The 9,446-nt window shown below is 33.8% G+C and overlaps 1 pseudogene; it reads right to left on the reverse strand.

Moving 5' to 3' along the window:
- Window positions 1-492: 492 nt before the first annotated feature.
- LOC102948806 lies at window positions 493-1,158 on the reverse strand (annotated as a pseudogene).
- Window positions 1,159-9,446: the final 8,288 nt, after the last annotated feature.

A 9,446-nucleotide genomic window follows, 5' to 3' on the forward strand; every position in this document is an offset into this window, starting at 1 on the left:
CGTTTTCCAGATTTCTTGAAATTGGCTTCTAGTTTCATAGCATTGTGCTGAGTAAAGATACTTTATATGATTTCAGTTTTCTTAAATTTATTGAGACTTGTTTTCTGACCTAACAAATGATCTATCCTGGAGAATTTTCATGTGTACTTGAGAAGACTGTATAATCTTCTGGTTTTTGATAAATGTGCTGTTAAATCTCCTAAGTTGATTAGGTCTAATGTTAAGGTCAATGTTTCCATTTTCTATCTGGATAGTTTACCCTTTGATGTAAGTGGAATATTAAAGTCTCCTCCTCCTCCTCCTCCTCCTCCTCCTCCTCCTCCTCTTCTTCTTCTTCTTCTTCTTCTTCTTTTCTTTTCTTATTCTCCTTCTCCTTTATTCTTCTCCTTCTCTTTCTCCTTTCCTCTTCTCCTTCCTTTTTTCCAAATGCAAACTTAGTTTAATAAATCAAGGAACCACAGGTGACTGCACTCTAGGAGAACATTCAGTTCCTCATGGCCCATTCATAGTCTTCTCTGAGACTCCACTGCTAATGGTGTGGCCATGAAGCTTATAGCCATCTTGTCTTGCTAATGCCACTGTGCCAGGCTGTACACCAATGCCAGTGGGCACATGACAGATGAGTTCATACTCATGAGGGTCATATTTGTCATCCATGGATGTCATCTTCTCCAGGCCATGTTTGGCAAACATTCTTTAGCTTTACTTCTAAAAGTGATAACTCTTGGAAGATATTCTCCAGAGTAAGCTTCTGGTCCCCAGGCTCTGTTTCTTCAGAAATGTACTCTGCAGTCCTTTCCAAAACGTCTGCCACCTCTACCAAGTCCTTACAGAAACTCTGGATTCCAATATCTTGGCATCTTCTACATATATCTGGGTTTGCCTCCTTATGTTTTCATCATCAGGCACAGCTCTCTGGTATCTCATTGTTAAGTCCTGGACTTCCTTCTCCAGTTTCACAGCTTTAAGGTTTAAGGCTCGTTCTGCAAGAGAGGGTCCAAGTGCATCAGGAGGGTCCTCAGAACTGCAGTCCTCTTTGGCAGTTCTCTGAGTGGCAGTGCTGAAAGGATGCAGCGATCCCCTGCCTTCCAACACAGCACTGAAGGCCGGAAGGCACTGCACCAGTGGCTGGATTGCTCACACTGATCACACAGCCATATTCTGGATCCCCAATGTTAAAGTCTTATGGTATTGTTTTATTACTGTCATTGTCTACCTTTGTATCTATTAATATTTGTTTTATATATTTAGGCTCTCGTATGTTACGTGCATGGATATTTACAAGTGTTATACATATTTTTTTGGACTGATCCTTTTATTATTATGTAATCTCCTTTTTTATCTCATTAAAATTTGTTTTAAAATCTATTTTGTCTTGCATAAGTATTGCTATCTCAACTTTCTCTTGTTTTAAATTTGTGTGTAATGTATTTTTCAATCACTTCACATTCTATCTGTGTGTATCTTTAGATCTAAAGTGAGTTTCTTTAAGCAGCATATAGATAGGTCTTGTTTTTTATCCGTTCTGCCACACTATGTGCATCCATCTTTCCTTCCTTCCTTCCTTCCTTCCTTCCTTCCCCCTCCCCTTCCCTTTCCCCTTCCCATTCCCTCCTTCTTGTATTTTTTTTGAAGTTTACTTATTTGCTTTGAGAAAAAAGAGAGGGGGGAACATGAACAGGGGAGGGGCAGAAAGAGTGAGACAGAATCCCAAGCAAGCTTTGTGCTGTCTGTGCAGAGCCTGATGTGGGGTTCTATCCCACAACCATGAGATCATGACCTGAGCCAAAATCAAGAGTCAGATGCTTAACCGAGTCACCAGGCACCCCTATTTCTTTTTCTTTCTTTCTTTCTCTTTCTTTCTTTCTTTCTTTCTTTCTTTCTTTCTTTCTTTCTTTTCCTTTCCTTCCTTCTTTTCTTCCCTTCCTTTCTTCCCTTCCTTTCTTCCCTTCCTTTCTTCCCTTCCTTTCTTCCCTTCCTTCCTTTCTTTCCTTCCTTTCTTTCCTTCCTTTCTTTCCTTCCTTCCTTTCTTTCCTTCCTTTCTTCCCTTCCTCTTTTCCCTTCCTTTCTTTCCTTTAGGAGTATTTAGTTCATTTACCTCTAAAGTAGTTGTTGATAGAGATTTATTTATTGCCATTTTTTTAAGTGTTTTCTGGTCATTTGAAAGTCTTTGATACCCACTGTCATTCACATTTTCTCCAATGTTAGCTTATAGAAGCTACATAGTTTTGAATATTATATTTAGGTCTTTGATCCTTTGGTAATTTTTATGAAGTGTATAAGATCTGTGTCTAGATTTTTTTTTCATGGGGTGAAATGTGTTCCAACACGTTTTGTTGAAGACACTTTTTGTTCCATTGTATGACATTTACTCTTTTGTCAAAGTTTAGTTGACTACATTTGCATGGGTTAATTTTGGGCTCTCTATTCTGTTCCATCAATTCATTTTCTGATTCTTGCACCAATACCACACTGTCTTGATTACTGAAGCTCTATAGTATGTCTTCAAGTCAAGTAGTGTTAACTCTTAAACTTTGTTCTTCTACTTTAATAATAGGTTGCTTATTTTTGGGTATTTTGCCTCTCCATAAGAACTTTAAAATCAGTTTGCTGATGACCACAAAAACTTGCTGGGATTTTGATTAGAACTGTGATAAAACTAGAGATCAAGTTGTAAACAGTCAACATTTTGGCAATATAAAGTCTTTCTATCCACGACCATGTAATATGTCTCCATTTATTTTGTTCTTCTTTAATTTTTTCTTCAGTTTTGTAGTTTTCCTCATATAAATCTTAAACTTGTTTTTTAGATTTATAACTAAGTATTTCATTTTTGGGGTGCTAACGTAAATGGCACTGTGTTTTTAATTTTAAATTTCACCTGATTGATGCTAGTATATAGGAAAGTGGTAGTTTTTATATGTTAACCTTATACCTTGAAAACTTGCTATTATCACTTGTTAGTTCCAGTATGTATGTATGTGTGTATATGTGTATATACACACATTGACTATATATATATATACACATTGTGTATACATATATACACACATTGACTATATATATATATATATATATATAGTCAATTCTCTCAGATTTCCTACATGGATGATTATGTCACCTGTGAATAAATTAGTTTCATTTCTTCCTTTCCAATCTGTGTATCTCTTAGTATGAATGCTTTAGATGTTTTGTAGATATTTTTGTCAAGTTAAGGATATTCCCCTTCTGTATCTAGTATGCTGAGAATACTTATTATAAATGGGTGTGGGATTATGTCAAATGCTTTTTCTGTTATCTATAGCTATGGTCATATGATTTTCTTCTTTATATATTAATATAAATTAATTTATTAATTAATATAATGTATTAATTTATGTACTTAATTTAAATTATTTGATTTTTTATATTTGAATCAGCCTGGCATAATTTGAAATAAATCTCACTTGGTCATGGTATATAATTTTTTATACATCATTGGATTTAATTTGTTAAATTTTTTTAAGAATATGCATTTATATTCATCAGAGATAAATGTCTTTGATTTTGTTGTAACATCTTAGTCTAGTTTTGTTATTAGAGTAATGCTGGCATTGTAGAATTAGTTATTAAGTATTAAGTAAATTAGAATTAGTTATTAACTATTTCCTTTGCTCTGTCTTCTTGAAGAGATTATAGAAAATGGGTATTTCTTCTTTGAGTATTTGGTAATATTCATCAGTGAACCCATCTGGACCTGGTGCTTTCTGTTTTTGAAGGTTATTAATTATTGATTCCACTTTTTAGGAGCACCTGGGTGGCTCAGTCAGTTAAGTGACCAGCCCTTGATTTTGGCTCAGGTCATGATCTCATGGTCATGAGATCAAGTCCTGTGTCAGGGTCCAGGCTTAGCATGAAGCCTGCTTGGGATTCTGTCTCTCCCTCTGCCCCTCCCCTACTCACATGCTCTCTCTTTAAAAAAAAAAAATACTGATTCAGTTATTAAATATAATTCCAGTATCTATATTTTCTTGTGTGAGTTTTGGCAGAATGTGTCTTTTAAGGAATTGATTCATTTCAACTGGTTTATAAAAGTTATTAGCATAGATTTGATTATATTATTTCTTCATTATCTTCATATATCTTCATTATCTGCCCAGAGCACAAGCAGGCAAGGGCAGAGAGAGAGGGAGACACAGAATCCAAAGTAGGCTCAAGGCTCTGAGCTGTCAGCACAGAGCCCAACATGTGCCTCAAACCCATGAACCTGTGAGATCATGGCCTGAGATAAAGTCAGATGCTTAACCTACTGAGCCACATAGGCACCCCAAATTTCTTCATTATCTTTTTAATGTCAATGTGATCTGCAGTGATGTCATTTCTTTAAATTCTGATATTGTCAACTTATTTCATCTCTCTTTTTTCCTAGTTAGCCTTTAGCTTTATTCTCTATTGATTTTCTATCTTCAATTTCATTAATTTCAACTCTAGCTTTATTTCTTTTATTATCTTTATTTTTGATTAATTTTTCTCATTTGTTTTCCAAGATACAAGTTCAGATGATTAATTTTTTATCTATCTTCTTTTCTAAAATATGCATCCACTACCTGCCTTAAATTTTGAGACGTTATATTTTAATTTTCATTTAGGTTCTGTTATTGACTTATATTTTAATTCTAATGTGGTTTGAAAAGAAACAATATATAACTTTCATCCTTTTGAATTTTCTAAGTTATGTTTTGTGGTCTAGAATATGGTTCATCTCACCGAATGTGCCATGTGAGCTTGAGGAGAATGTTTATTCTGCTCTTGTTGGATGAAGAAGTTGATAGATATTAATTACATCCAGTTGATTGATGGAAAAAGTAGAACACACTCAATGATGAAAAGCTCCAAGTTTTTCCTCTCAGAACAGGCATAAGACAAGGGGGCTCACTCTTGACACTTTAATTCAATTAGTATTAGAAATCTTACCCACAGCAATGAAAGAAAGAAAGAAAGAAAGAAAGAAAGAAAGAAAGAAAGAAAGAAAGAAAGAAAGAAATAAAAAAGAAAAGGAAAGGAAAAAGAAAAGGAAAGAAAAAAGAAAAGGAAAGAAAAAAAGAAAAGAAGGAATGAGCATCCAGACTGGAAAGAAATTTTTGGTAGAAAGTAATGTTATGATATTTATCAGTCAGCATGATTTTTAATTTTATAATTGAGAAAGTCCTGCATATAATACTAATACCATTCATAATCTGCCCATCTCTAGAACATTGATAAACTGTGAAGTCACATTGAAAAATAATAGTCTTCAATCACTGTCTATATTTTTTTGCTTTTAATTGAAAAAAAAACTAATATTATAAAAGATGTCAAATTATACATCCAAAAATGTCAAAGAATTCCTAATTGGATAAATCAGTAAGTACACCTAGATATCCTCATCAGTCTTTAGAATAGCAAAAATAAACAGTCTTGTAGGCAGCCAGAGAAAAAGAACATAGTAGAGAAGGAAAAAAAAAGATAATTGCAGCAGATGTTTCTTCAGAAAACAGGCAAGCTAGAATATAACAGAGTGCCATCTTCATTTTTATTATTTACTTATTTATACGGTTATGTATTTACTTATTTATTATTTTTTTAGAGAGAGCACAACAGGAGTAGAGGTGTAGAGGGGTAGAGAGAAAGAGAGATAATCTTTTTTTTAATTTAATTTTTTTTAATTTACATCCAAATTAGTTAGTATATGGTGCAACAATGATCTCAGGAGATTCCTTAATGTCCCTTACCCATTTAGTCCATCCCCGCTTCTACAACCCCTCAAGTAACCTTCTGTTTGTTCTCCATATTTAAGAGTCTCTTATGTTTTGTCCCCCCTCCCTGTTTTTAGATTATTTTTGCTTCCCTTCCCTTATGTTCATCTGTTTTGTCTCTTAAAGTCCTCATATGAGTGAAGTCATATGATTTTTGTCTTTAGCTGACTAATTTCACTTAGCATAATACCCTCCAATTCCATCCATGTAGTTGCAAATAGTAGATTTCATTCTTTTTGATTGCTGAGTAATATTCCATTGTGTGTGTGTATGTATGTATGTATATATATATATATATATATATATATATATATATATACCACTTCTTCTTTATCCATTCATCCATCAATGGACATTTGGGCTCTTTCCATACTTTGGCTATTGTTGATAGTGTTGCTATAATATGGGGTTGCATGTGTCCCTTCAAAAAAGCACACCTGTATCCCTTGGAAAAATGCCTAGTAGTGCAATTGCTGGGATGTAGGATATTTCTATTTTTAGTGTTTTGAGGAACCTCCATACTGTTTCCCAGAGTGGCTGCACCAGCTTGCATTCCCACCAACAATGCAAAAGAGATCCTCTTTGTCCGCATCCTCGCCAACATCTGTTGTTGCCTGAGTTGTTAATGTTAGCCATTCTGACAGGTGTAAGGTGGTATCTCATTGTGGTTTTGATTTGTATTTCCCTGATGATGAGTGATGTGGAGCATTTTTCATGTGTCGGTTGGCCATCTGGATGTCTTCTTTGGAGAAGTGTCTATTCATGTCTTTTGCCCATTTCTTCACTGGATGATTTGTTTTTTGGGTGTTGACATTGATAACTTCTTTATAGATTTTGGATATTAACCCTTTATCTTATGTGTCCTTTGCAAATATCTTCTCCCTTTCTGTTGGTTGCCTTTTAGTTTTGCTGATTGTTTCCTTCACTGTGCAGAAGATTTTTATTTTGATGAGATCCCAGTAGTTCATTTTTGCTCTTGTTTCCCTTGCATCCAGAGACGTGTTGAGTAAGAAGTTGCTGCAGCCAAGATCAAAGAGGTTTTTTCCTGCTTTCTCCTCGAGGATTTTGATGGCTTTGTGTCTTACATTGAGGTCTTTCATCCATCTTGAGTTTATTTTTGTGTATGGAGTAAGAAAGTGGTCCAGGTTCATTCTTCTGCATGTCGCTGTCCAGTTTTCCCAGCACCACTTGCTGAAGAGACTGTCTTTTTTCCATCAGATATTCTTTCCTGCTTTGTCAAAGATTATTTGGCCATACATTTGTGGGTCCATTTCTGGGTTCTCTATTCTGTTCCATTGATCTGAGTGTCTGTTCTTGTGCCAGTACCATACTGTCTTGATGATTACAGCTTTGTAGTATAGCTTGAGGTTCAGGATTGTGATGCCCGCTGCTTTGGTTTCCTTTTTCAAGATATCTTTGACTGTTCAGGGTCAGAAAGAGAGAGAATCTTAAACAGGCTCACACTCAGCATGGGACCCAATATGGGGCTCCATGCCCTGACCCTGGAATCATGACTTGAGTCAAAATCAAGAGTAGGATGCTCAACCAACTGAGCCCACTCAGGTGCCCCTAGGGTGCCATTTTTAAAGTACTGGAGAAAGATGAGTCGAAATTAAAAAATAAAAGAAATATATATATATATGTGTGTGTGTGTATATATATATATACACACATATATATATACATACATACATATACATATATATATACATATATATATGTATATATATATATACATATATATATATATATATATATATATATACTATAATCATTACACAGATAAAAAAAAGAATTGGAAAAAATTCAAAATTCATTGTGAAAAATATTCTCAGTACAGTATCTATAGAAGAAAACATCCTTACCTTGACAAAGCCATTTATTACAAATATAAGGCTAATGTCAAGACCATGATGAAAGACTTAATATTTTTCTAAGTCTAGAAATAGCGCAAAGCTTGAACTGATGACTTTTATTCCATACTTTACTGGATTTACTGGTCAAGGTAATGGGAGAGGGGAAAAAAAGCCCTAAAGAGTAGAAAGTAATAGGTAATACTGTCCTTAGCCACAGATAACACAAGGTTTGTATAACATGTATGTAACCTAAAAATAAAAACCAACAAATAAACAAATTTTACAATGTTACAGATAGGTCAACAGAAATAAAAGGCAATTTTTTTAAATTGTTTTCTTTTTTTTAAAAAAATTATTTAAACCCAAGTTAGTTAACATATAGTGTAATAATGATTTCAGGGGTAGAATTTAGTGATTCATCACTTACATATAACACCTAGTGTTCATCCTAACAAGTGCCTTCCTTAATGCCCATCACTCATTTAGCCCATCCCCCAGCCAACATCCCTCCAGTAACCCTCAGTTTGTTCTCTGTATTAAGAATCTCTTATGGTATGCCTCCCTCTCTGTTTTTATCTCATTTTTCCTTCCCTTCCCCTACATTCTCCTGTTTTGTTTCTTAAATTCCACATATAGGTGAAATTGTATGATATTTATCTAGATTTTTTTTTCTTATACAAGTAGTCAATGAATATTCAAAAAGGATGTTCAACATATTAATCATGGAAATGTAAATAAAACCAAAATAAATTCCCATTTTACATCCATTACAATGACTAAAATTTACATTACTGATAATATCAAATAGTAGTGAAGAAGTGGGTTAGATAAAACTTTCATCCTTGCGTGGTAGGATTGCAAAATAATAAACCGTGTCAAGAAAGAGTTTGGTAGTTTCTCAAAATGTTCACCATATGACCCAGCAATTCTACTCTGAGGTAATTAGTCACAGGAAAAAAAAAAAAAAACAACTTTGAAAAAGACAAACAATAGCCACATAGGTGAATAATTATAATAACTATATTTAGACAAGTCAAAAATCAGAAAATGTCCAAATAAAGGAATAAATTCATTTTCATGCAATAGAGTATAACTCAGGGGGGAAATAAAAGGAAAACATTATTGATACAGTTACAGGGATAAACCTCAAAAACATTAAGCTGACCAAATAAGGAAGACAGAGAGACAAATTAACATTTTCTCTTATATGAAGGTCAAAAATCAACAAAATACTTTCTAGTGATAGAAATCAGACCTGTGGTTTCCTGGGGAAAGAGGCTGATGAGAAATGCTAAACTGACTCCAATGGCCACAAGAGATTTTTCTGTGTTATAATGTTCTATAACTTGTTTGGAGGGCAAATATATGGGTCCATAAATTTATCATAACTCATAGAATTGTACACTCACATTAGGTACAACTTAAATTATTCCTCTACAAATTTGATTTAAAATGCCGGCATAGAAGTCTTCTTAATCTTTTAAATTTATTTAATTTTTTTTCATCTTTGAGGATAAGTGCATATGTTAATATCCCTTATACAGTCAAAATCTTGTTTGAAAAATATACTTGGAGTAGAACTTTTTTCTTGATAATCTCTTCCTTTTGCTCTTGTTTAAATCTTATGGGGAAAGTTTTTAGTTCTTAAATTCTTTCAAACAGAAATAATATTATATGTCCTATTTTCCAGCCATCTAAGTACATAAAATAATTTTATTAAGTTGTCAGCCCATATCTAAGCTATCAAACTCATAACATGGGTGAAAGGAAATATCATTAGCATTTTCCTACAAACCATTTCACATGGTGAAAACTC

The sequence above is a fragment of the Panthera tigris genome, chromosome B1, assembly GCF_018350195.1.
Source record: "Panthera tigris isolate Pti1 chromosome B1, P.tigris_Pti1_mat1.1, whole genome shotgun sequence".
NCBI lineage: Eukaryota > Metazoa > Chordata > Mammalia > Carnivora > Felidae > Panthera > Panthera tigris.